Raw genomic sequence first — 11,489 nt, 5'->3', positions numbered from 1 at the left:
CAGAATTATGCAATTATCAGCATTACAAAAAGGGTTAGAAAATGTATTTAGGGTCAGGGAAGGGCAGAAAAATTAGCATAGACATGAAAATAAATCAGGGATGTAGGAAAGTTAAGTGATAGAATGATGTCAAAATTTGTGCAGAAAAATTATGTAGGAGATATTAGAAGGAGCCTGGGATTTTGAGGTATTTAAATGTTATTGGGCAACAACCTAAGATTATGAAGCACTATTTAAAAATTATGCCATATTCAAAGCATGTTTGAGACAAGATAAAAAAATACAGGAGTATCTTAATAATGTAAAGAATGGAGTCCTCATAAAACAGTAGCCCTTACCCTGTGCTTTCCCAGGATCACCAAGAAAAGACAAACAGGAAGGCATAGCCAGGTTAACAAGACCTCCTTCCAACTAATCAGCTAAACTTCCTCTCTTTTACTTGTTGAACAATTAAGTGATATGCTACTTCATCAGAAGTTACCATGATGTGGGAAACAATCTAGAATAATATTCCAATATTAATATCAACAAATTTACTGGATAAAATGATGTAAAAGCCCCAGTTATTTCTATCATACACAGAAGGGAATTTTCTTCTGACAAAAGACTCTTCCTAGGGCTCCCTTCATGTCTCTGTTCCTCAGGCTGTAGATGAAGGGGTTCAGCATGGGAGTGACCACCATGTACAGCAGAGACATGACAGTATCTTTCACAGTAGAATTACTAGCTGATGGACATAAGTATAGAATTATGACTTGCCCATAGAACAGTGACACCACAGAGAGGTGGGAGCCACAGGTGGAGAAGGCCTTACGGATACCTGGAGCAGAAGGGACCTTGAAAATGGAGGACACTATCTTTGCATAGGACACCAGAATGAGTAGGAATGGGAAGACAAGAAAGAGTCCTACCACAATAAATATCACCAACTCATTGACATGGGTGTCAGAGCAGGCCAGCTTCAGCATAGCAGACATGTCACAGAAAAAGTGTGGGATTACATTGTCCACAAAAAAAGAGACTTTTGCCATGAGCAGGGTGTGCAACAGGGCATGGAATGTGGTCAGCACCCAGGACAGCACCACCAGGGAGAGACAGAGCTTGGGGCTCATGATGGTGGTGTAGTGCAGGGGGAAGCAGATGGCCACATAGCGGTCATAGGCCATGGCCACAAGGATGAAGTTCCCAAGGTCTCCAAAAAACAGGAAGAAGTATTGCATAGGGGATGGAGGGGACTTCACTCTGCATGTTCTGTAGCAATTTGGGCATGGTGACAGAGGAAAAGCAGAGGTCAGAGAAGGACAAGTTGCTGAGAAACAAATACACAGGAGTGTGCAGATGGGAGTCCAGGTGGATGAGGGTGATGATGATGAGGTTCCCCAGGACGGTGGTAAGATACATGGCCAGGAACAGGGCATAGAAGAGGTTCTGGTGCTCTGGCTGGATGGGCAGGCCCAGGAGGAGGAACTCTGAGATGAGAGTTTGGTTTTTTCCCATTATCATCTGTCTCCAATACCTTTAAGAGAAATAATAAGGCCCTTTAAAAACCCAAGTGAAAATGATCATGTTTTTCTCATACACAGTGTTTACATGTTCTACAATAGTTGATCCCACCACCATCACAATAAGTATAACCTTACAAGTATCTTTATCTCTTTGATCATTTATTACTTTTTCTCATCTTCTTTTCAACATGTTTCAGTAGCCCATTCTTTCCTAAATACTTATCTGTTTGCTTCTGTCACAAAAGGAGTGTTTGATTTTCTCTTCCCTGCCTGACTGGTCATTCTTAGCAACTGTAATTGGTCTCGGTCTCTCTCTCTCTCTCTCTCTCTCTCTCTCTTTCTCTCTCTCTCTCTCTCTCACACACACACACACACACACACACACACACACACACATCACACGCCACTTTCTTTTGAGTAACCTTAGATAAAGCTCAGTATTTTGGGGCATGATGGCATGTCTCTGTAATTCATCAGCTTGGGAGGTGAGGCAGGAGGATCACAAGTTCAAAGCCAGCCTCTGCAACTTGGCAAGGCACTAAGCAACCCAGTGAGACCCTGCCTCTACTAAAACATAAAAAATGGGCTGGAGATGTGGTTCAGTGGTTGAGCTCCTCTGGGTTCAATCCCCAGTACCAAACAAACAAACAAAAACCCAATCTGTCTCGAAGTCATCAAAAATGCAGAGGAGGAACATTAAAAGATCTGGGAAACTCATTCACTAAATGATATAAATGAGTCCTACTGCTGGGAAGTCCACTGCTGATGGTGTTTAACAGAACTGCATTAACAGTTTGTACCTTTGGACTTTGGACACCATGTGTTGGCATCATAGTGGGAAGAAACATGAGGAGAAAATCATGTACCTGGTTTCTCAGCCTTTTGCTTACCTTTTGAGTTTGTGGGACTATCTTTGTGTCTAGAAGCTGTGCAGGGATCACAAAACCAGAGATAGCAGCTGCAGACGTTTTCATAGATCATCCACTGAGCTTCCTCTTCTTCGGCCATTAAATCCAATATCCTCACTCCGGGATGCACACAAGAATCATGTAGGGCAGTGTTTCTAAACTCAACACACATGCAAATTACCTGCCATTAAGATATTCATTCTGGTGCTATAGCTCAGACCCTACAGTTTAAATGAACACCCAAGTAGTGGTGTCAATACTGTGATCACTGGACTGTACTTGAGTAGCAAATACACACATTGCCGTTTAACTCAGATTACTGAGCACCTTGAGATAACTTAATTGGAATCTCTGTGAAGTGGCTTGTGCAAAGCTTTTTAAAGCTCCTTAGGTGAATGTAAAATAAAGAAAGGTTAAGAACTGTTACTGCACTGAACCCTATCTTACAGGCCTGGTATGTCAAAATGCTGTGATCTTTGAGGATTCACTGCACAGTAAATAACATTAATGAGCAGTGTTAGTAATAAAAAGTGTTATAAGTGTTGAACTTTGGTCAAAATATTTCAATACTGTGGCAAAGTCTTGGAAGGCAGCTCGATGGAAAAGAGGGAAGTTGTCACACCTGAAAACTTACCTGGCAGAACATCATGTAACCTGGCATATTGACAACTTACCCAGGGTGTCTGAGGGTGACTCTGGGCCCTGATCTAAGATATTGCTCTCCTTTATTCATTACAAGCATACGAAGTAACGTCCTCTGTAGGCATCACGTGTCTGCCATCCCTTCTCATGTATCACCTTCTAGCCATCCACGGGCCCGAGAGGCTCTACATCCCAGGGGAGTCCAGATTCAGGCCTAACTCATTAGGCACAAAGTAATTATTCAGGACCTCTTCAAGACAAATTATCAGAGTCCTGTGTGATGATTGATGAAAGCCTCTGATCACACCCTACTTTACTCTGGGGAAACGTGGGGATGGAGAGCCCAGGGATGTATGATGAATCATTGCCCATTTAGGCAATGGACAGGAATCCTGTGCTGTTGGAGGCTATATTGGGGACTTGAAGAAAAATAGTTGGATAATCCATAAAAATAAATCAAATACTAGATTGTGAATGATTTGAAATATCTTGGGAGTACAGCAGTTTATACAAGTGGCATCAGATTGCCCTTTTTTTGCATTGCTGTGCAATAAGTAAACCTCACATAATGAAATTTACTTGGTAAGGTTCAAGTGAACCTTCAGGTGAGCATTATACTACGTAGCAAATGCTACATAACAAAGTCTAGGTCATTCACCTCACTTTATCTTACCCTGTAGGCACTTTATCATGATACAATGTGACAGGTAGAAGAAGAATAAATATAGTACAATAAGATTTTAGGGATAGGGACTGGGGTTGTGTCTCATTGGTAGAGTGCTTGCCTAGCACATGTGAGGCACTGGGTTAGATCCTCAGAACCACATAAAAAATAATAAAGAAGTAAAATAAAGTTATTGTGTCAATATCCAACTAAAAGTAAAAAAAATATTTTAGGGAGAGAGGGACAGAGAGAGAAAGATATATATATATATATATATATATATATATATATATATATATATAGAGAGAGAGAGAGAGAGAGAGAGAGATCACTAAGATAAAGTTTTGATACAGTATATTGTTTTAATTGTTCTAAATTATGATTAGATATTGTTGTTAATCTTTTCCTGTGCTAATTTACCATGTTTTAATGTTGGCTGTCTGCCAAGGGCTCATACATAAAGGCCTAGACTCAATATTGCAGTATAGGAGTTGCTGTGGTTAAGTGGCAGGAACTTGTAGAAAGTCCTCAGGTCATTGTGGATGATTTGAAATGCATCATGGAATCTCCATTCTAGTTTGAGATCCTATTCTTCCTCTGCATGTGCTCTTCCATCCCTATCCCATGAGGTGATCATGCAAAGGTTGTCCTGACCAAGGCTGCACTAGGCCATTTGCCATTCTAACTCCTCAAACTGTGAGCTAAATGAACCTGTTTATAAGTTGACTGTGTTAGATATTTCATTGTACTGGTGGAAAGCTGGTACAGTAGTCTCTTTAATATTTGGTGCTGGAAAAATTGGATTTCCATATTAAAAATTTTAATTTTAATCCACACCTCACATTCTGTACAACAGTTCACAGAAAATGGATGGTAGATTTTAATGTTTATATGAATGTTGAGGAGATTCCCAATGACATCCTGCTCTGTGGAGCCAGAGATGTCTCAAAGCAAAAGCCAAGGTGAGATGGAGCAGGATAGATGTACAATGCTTTCACGTGGTAGCCACTGAAGTCAGGTTGAGATCACTGCAACATTGATTGGAATAAGTGGCTGAGAAAACTTAGAATAGTGCATTAGAAGTGTGTAGTTCTGAAGGGACATGCTGTTCTGCCAAGGGACATAACCATCCTTTAGACTATCATTTGGCCATTTTCTGTTTCAGGTGTGAGCTAATGTGCAAACAGAGGGTTGCTATTGTGCATGGGGTAGTTGATATTGATCACCAAGGGGAAACTTTGTTACTCTACACAACTGGAATAGAGAAGGTGGCATCTAAAATATTGCAGAATTGTTTGGGTACCACTTTATAATTTAAAGTCCATGACAAATGTTAATGAAAAGTATAAATCCCAATAAAGGAACACCAATAAAGATTCAGGTCCCTACAATGGAAAGTTGCAATGTGTTACTATGTAAAGATCCTACAGCAGATGATGGCTAAAAACGAGTGGATGGTGGGAAAATGAATTATATATGCCAAACCTGGCTTCACATTCAAATACAGGGCCAGAATAATCTTGCCAGTGGGAAGTGACATGACATAGATGGAGGAAGGGACGATGGTCATGCTGGGGCTTCTTAAAGATTTTCATACAAATGAGCCAAATGTGATGCAAAAGTCCATTTTTCAAATCTGCATGAGGAAGGATTGAACATGTTCAGGTAAGTTTATTTTTTCTTATTCTTGTGATTTCTTTATATCTGCATGTGCTTTAATCATAGAAGTCTGATCCTTGTTAAATGCATTTCTTTCTGTCTTAGGGACTGTGGGCAGAAAGATGGGAGAAATAACAGGTTCCTTGCAATGTTTCTGACACATGAGTTTCATGGCAGTACTCTACTCAAAGACCACTGTATGGTATATGGATCCCTGTTATTCACAGGATAAAGCCTAAACTCTTAAACTCCTAAGATAGGTTGGGACATTCACAATGTGGTCCCTGATTACTTCATGGCTTCTGCAGCCTTCCACCTTCACCTTCTGAAATGTAGGCTGCAGCCACCACACAGGTCTCCTGCCCCTTCCCCATACAGGCAATGAGAAAACATCTGTCCTGAGCTGCTCAGCATCTTCACCTTCCCCCAAAGGATGGTCTGGTGTGAACAGAGGCTGTCAGGAGTCACCACTACAGGACTCTGGGAGAATTAGTCTCTGAGAGGTCCTGGCTAATTATTTTGTCTGTAATGAGTTCCTCCAGCATTGGTACTCCTCTGGGATACAGAGCTCCTCAGACTTTTGTGTGTAGAAGGGGAAGAATGAGAAGGGATGGTGCAGTTAGGTGAAGACTATGGAGACTGTTAGTTCCTGTGTCTTTAATGAATAAAGGGGAAAAGGATCCTGAGTTGGGCCCTGGAGTCACTCTCAGCCACCTGGATGAGTTGGTAGCAGAGTGAATGAACTCTTGTCTGTCTTTAAATGTGATTGTCTTGAACTCCCAGGTTGTGTGGTGTTCTGCAGAATAATTTTTCAGGTCTGTTAAGTTTCCATCTTTCTGCCTCCAAGACTTTTTCACATGGTTTTAATACTTTAACTAATGTTTAACATTTTTATGTTTTATTAATAATAATGTTTATTGCTATAACTTATTGTGCAATAATATCGACAATTCTATCAGTTTGAAATAATAATAGCTCTTTAAGTTTGGGTAGAAAGTTATAATTTTTAATTCTCCTTCTTCCTCTTCTCCTCCTCCTCCTCCTCCTCTTTCTTCTTTGCGTTTTTCTTCAGAGATTTAAAAAGCTTTTCACAAACCTCTCTTAGAGATTATTATTCAACTTTATCTGAAGTTGACAGTAATATGTATTTTGATGGCAGTGTATGTACTTGTTACTTATATGCAGTTTATTGACCACAGTATTGCCATTACCTGGATGTTCATTTAATATGAAGAAGTTGAGCAATAGAACCAGAATGAATTTTTTTAAACAAATCCCCAGGTATTTGCATATATATTAAGATTTATAAACACTGCCATATGTGTTTCTTATGTCAGTGCAGGATGTGAATTATGGATTTTACCACAGGAGAAGATCAGAGTTGATTGGGTCAGCAGTGACAATAGCAGGTGATGTCTCCAGTTTGTGATCCCAGCATATACTCCTGACTCAAGAGATCATCCTACTCACTTAGAAGGGACTCAGCATTCTGAGAAACCAGGTGCACAATTTTCCCTATGAGGGACAAGACTTGAGAAACTGCTTCAATAGTCCAGGTGAGATGAGATGCCATTGTAGATGAGGAACTTGGCCTTGTGATAAGAAGTGGATGAAGTAGCAGGAGAACAAAGTGTAATATACATGACATGGTATGTTGGAGTTGATGGTAAGAGAAAAGAATGAATGAAACAATTCATGACTTCTGATCTGATACTGCATTCCTTTTTTAAAATATGAGAGTAGAGGAGGAAGAGAGAGGTACAGAGGAAGTGCAATCTGATGATTTTCATTAGGGACCTGTTGAGCTTAAGGAACCTATGATTCATTGAATGGAAGACAATTGTTATGGGATATAGAAATTTATAGGTTAGGGACGTCTATACCTGAGTTTTATTTACTGATTATTATTTTTATTTAATTGATTAATTTTTTGAGGTGCTGGGGATTGCATTAGGGCCCTGTGCATGTTGGATGAGCATTTCACCACTGTGCTATATCCCCAGCTTTCACATCTGAGTTTTAAATACTGATATAAGCCATTGGAGCATGTCAGGTTTATTAGGAGAGTTCCATATAGAGTTATGATAAGATAGGGTTTAGCAAAATCCATGAGGAATATCAACATACAAGTTACTGATAGTACAGGAGCCGATTATGGTTCCCTAGGATTACCAGCCAGGCATGTATGTAAAAAAGTATTGCATTTTGTCTCAGAAACCAATAGGTAAGTGTTTAGGAAAGGATGGAATATTCAAACATGTTACAAAGAAGTTAAGAAAAAGGCATTAATGATTATAAAGATGATGGACAATTGGATTTTAAAGATAATAATTATTGTAATCAAGGTGGGATCAGTTATTGTAGAATGAGTACCAGATCACATATAAGAGAAAAATGTTCATTTATTTGAATTGTTAAGGGACCCAAGTCTTTCTTTTTTAAAAAAAAGATACAGTAGACAGAGCATGACAGGAAGGAACCAAACTCCCGTCTTAGAATTCCTCCTCCTGGGCCTGCCCATCCAACCAGAGCACCAGAACCTGTTCTATGTCTTGTTCCTGGCCATGTATCTTACCACCATCCTGGGGAACCTCCTCATCATCATCCTCATTCACCTGGACTCCCACCTCCACACACCCATGTATTTGTTTCTTGGAAATTTGTCCTTTTCTTACCTACTTTTCCTCTGTGACCATTCCTAAACTGTTGCAGAACATGCAGATTCAAATTCCCTCCAACCCCTATGCAGGCTGCCTGACTCAGATGTACTTCTTCCTGTGTTTTGCAGACCTGGAGAGCTTCCTCCTTGTGGCCATGGCTTATGACCGCTATGTGGCCATCTGCTTCCCCCTGCACTACACCACCATCATGAGCCTCAAGCTCTGTCTCTCCCTGGTGGTGCTGTCCTGGGTGCTGACCATGCTCCATGCCCTATTGCACACTCTGCTTGTGGTCAGATTGTCTTTCTGTTCGGACAATGTAATCCCACACTTTTTCTGTGAAATATCTGCTTTATTGAAGCTGGCCTGCTCCAACACTCATGTCAATGAACTGGTGATGTTTATCATGGGAGGACTTGTTATTGTCACCCCATTTCTACTCATCCTTGGGTCCTATGTACAAATTTTCTCCTCCATCCTCAAGGTCCCTTCTGCTCGTGGTATCCACAAGGCCTTCTCCACCTGTGGCTCCCACCTCTCTGTGGTGTCACTGTTCTATGGGACAATTATTGGTCTCTATTTATGTCCATCAGCTAATAATTCTACTGTGAAAGACACTGTCATGGCTCTGATGTACACGGTGGTGACTCCCATGCTGAACCCCTTCATCTACAGCCTGAGGAACAGAGACATGAAGGGAGCCCTAAGAAGAGTCTTTTGTAAGAAGGCAATTCTATTCTCTGTATCATGGTAACTCTTGCAATAGGGTACACAGTTTTGTCCAGTATAAATATTGTGATGTATATTTGAATATTATTGCAGTTCTTTCTTCCCATCCCAAAGTTTTCTGTTCAAATAAAATATCACATCATTTTCCAATGTTAAAAATTTGAAGTGAAAACAAAAGAGCTGGGGGCTGGGGATGTGGCTCAAGCGGTAGCGCGCTCGCCTGGCATGCGTGCGGCCCGGGTTCGATCCTCAGCACCACATACAAACAAAGATGTTGTGTCCGCCAAAAACTGAAAAATAAATATTAAAAAATTCTCTCTCTCTCTCTCTCTCTCTCTCTCTCTCTCTCAAAAGAAAACAAAAGAGCTGAAGTGGAGATGGGTAGTTGATGTAAAGTCTGTTATCAGTAACCTGCTAGGAAGGTTTCCTGCTTGTTAATTCTAGCTGACCCTGGAAGCATAATTTAAATATTTTAATTGAAATTTCTATCTGTTAAATCAATAATTTACCATGTGTTCCTTTTTTTAAAAACCATAACTTTAAAAAAAAATTTAGTTGTTGATTAACACACAGTATCTTTATTTATTTCTATGTGGTGCTGAGGATCAAACCCAGTGCTTCACACATGCAAAGCAGGCGCTTTACCATTGAGCTACAGCCCCAGCCCCCAAAGTATAACTTTTTTTAAAGTGGTATACTGCTCTTCCAGGTCAATGCCAAGATTCAAACAACTCAGGCCAATGCTTGCTCTTCTAAATTGAACTTTTCATTCCTGAATAGAAAGTCTTTATTTATCTCTTCCTCAGAAAGTGTTCACATCATTCTAACCTTTGTTACTTCTACCTTCTTTCCATGTCTGCATTATTCTTTTGTACCCAATCTGTACTTAAAATAAACTTTCCATTTACTGTGTTACAGCAGTTTAGTTTGTATTTGCTGGAAATGAAGTCCCCTTGAGGTGCTAAGTGCTGTTGAGTCTGTTTTTCAGTGGGGACAAGTGCATGGAGTACTGCATACATGGCATATGTTAAGAGCATCTGAGTGGCAGGTTTGTGCTAGTCATGTAAGCGGCAGGCTGCTTACCCCATAGGCACAGCCCTGGGCATTAGGCCATGTGTTGCAGTCCCTGTGCTTGCTCCATGGCCCACTCCTCGATTGGTCGCTGCAAGGGCAGTTAGCAGAATTGCATTGATGGCTGCCTGTAATCTGCTTAGCTACTGCCTCAGTATATACATGGTAACTGTGCAATAAAATCAGACCTGCTTCCTGCTTGGTCTCCAGAGGTCTTGATTAGTGACTCTGCAGCCACACTGTCCTCTACCCTGTTCTGTGGACCTCCTCGCTGGATGAGAGAGAACCCACACACTTTTCAACCTCACTCTTCAAGGATCACCTTTCCCTCCTTGGTTTTACAAGTTATTAATAAACTTTACATCAATGATCTTACTTAACTGCTGGGAGCCATTAGCCAAGTAGGTATGACAATTTCCTTGCCAGCGTACCCCATGTTGCTTAGTGGAAGGACTCGTGGAAATAGGACATTTTGCAGTGACATTGCATCTAAGGTGACCTTGCTCAAGGACCAGGGCGGATCTGGGTTTAGGGTGTTCCCGGTTTAGGATAATCCAGGTTTAGGGCGTTCCTGGTTTAGAACTATCCGGGTTTAGGGTGGTTCCAGGTTTAAGGTTATTCCTGCTGGGAATAGGGCATATCCTGCTGCCTGAATTCCCCTTGAGTTCTCACGGGATTCAGACAGTATTTTTTGGGAGACAGAAGCCCAGTGGGTGTGGATTTGGGCAGAGAACGTGGATTTCCCCAGAACATGATTGTAGATGGCTGGTGTGAGTTCGGGAATAAAGAGTTGCTGTTTGAATCTACAAGCTGTGTGGTGGCTCGTGATTTTGTGCCCAGCCAGACTGCGGCACTTAACTCTTGTGATGATTCCATGAAGGAAAGGGAATCTTAATATAGGTCAAAGATTGAAAAATGTGGAATTTGAACATGCCAATGCTCCACTATGTGTCAGTACTGAACCTGTTTAAGACTGCAAACTATTTGATTGTGGGGGTTCTTCTCACCTCTCCCCCACCTCAGAAATAGGATATGCAGCCTTATTTTCCAATGTGAGCTACATGTACATCGTCTGGATTGTTATCATTGGCTCATGAGTTTCCTTGTCCCCTGCAAGTGATGACAACCAACTGTATCATTTCAACTTCTATTAAACGGCACTGACCTCCACATCTCTGCAGCCCAGACCTTCTCCATATCAAAACATAATAGTTTTTATCCTCATTTTTCAATGGACATTCTTTACTTGATGATTTCTGAGTCACACAAATTTGAGCTCCATTATCTACTCACATATATTCTTTATCCTACATTCTGTTTATCGATTCACATAACTTCTATGTAGTTACCCAGAAACAAAATAAAATATTGATACATACTATTACATAAATGTACCTTGAGCTGGAGAACAAAAGTGACTGAATTATATTATGCATACATAGCAATGAATCTCACTATTCTATATAATTTTGTGCACCTATAAAATAAATGAAAAAACATACATGTACCTTGAAAACAATATGTTAATTGAAATAAGGCAGCCATAAAGACCATATATTGTATAATTCTATTCCTAAGAAATATTAAGTCTAGGAAAATCATAAAGATAGAATGTTGTTGCAAATTGTTGAGTATTCATACATATGGAGAA

General features: G+C 40.4%; 2 pseudogenes; one reads left to right on the top strand and one right to left on the bottom strand.

Annotated features, from left to right (window-relative positions):
• Positions 1 to 572: 572 nt before the first annotated feature.
• Positions 573 to 1,533, bottom strand: LOC139702322 (olfactory receptor 1-like; annotated as a pseudogene).
• A 3,785-nt stretch (positions 1,534 to 5,318) lies between these two features.
• Positions 5,319 to 8,792, top strand: LOC139702281 (olfactory receptor 1468-like; annotated as a pseudogene).
• The last annotated feature ends 2,697 nt before the right edge of the window (positions 8,793 to 11,489 follow it).

Source organism: Marmota flaviventris, chromosome 17 (genome assembly GCF_047511675.1).
Source record: "Marmota flaviventris isolate mMarFla1 chromosome 17, mMarFla1.hap1, whole genome shotgun sequence".
Taxonomy (NCBI): Eukaryota; Metazoa; Chordata; class Mammalia; order Rodentia; family Sciuridae; genus Marmota; species Marmota flaviventris.
The sequence above is the reverse complement of the archived record's forward strand: the minus strand, read 5'-3'. Positions and strand labels throughout refer to the sequence as shown.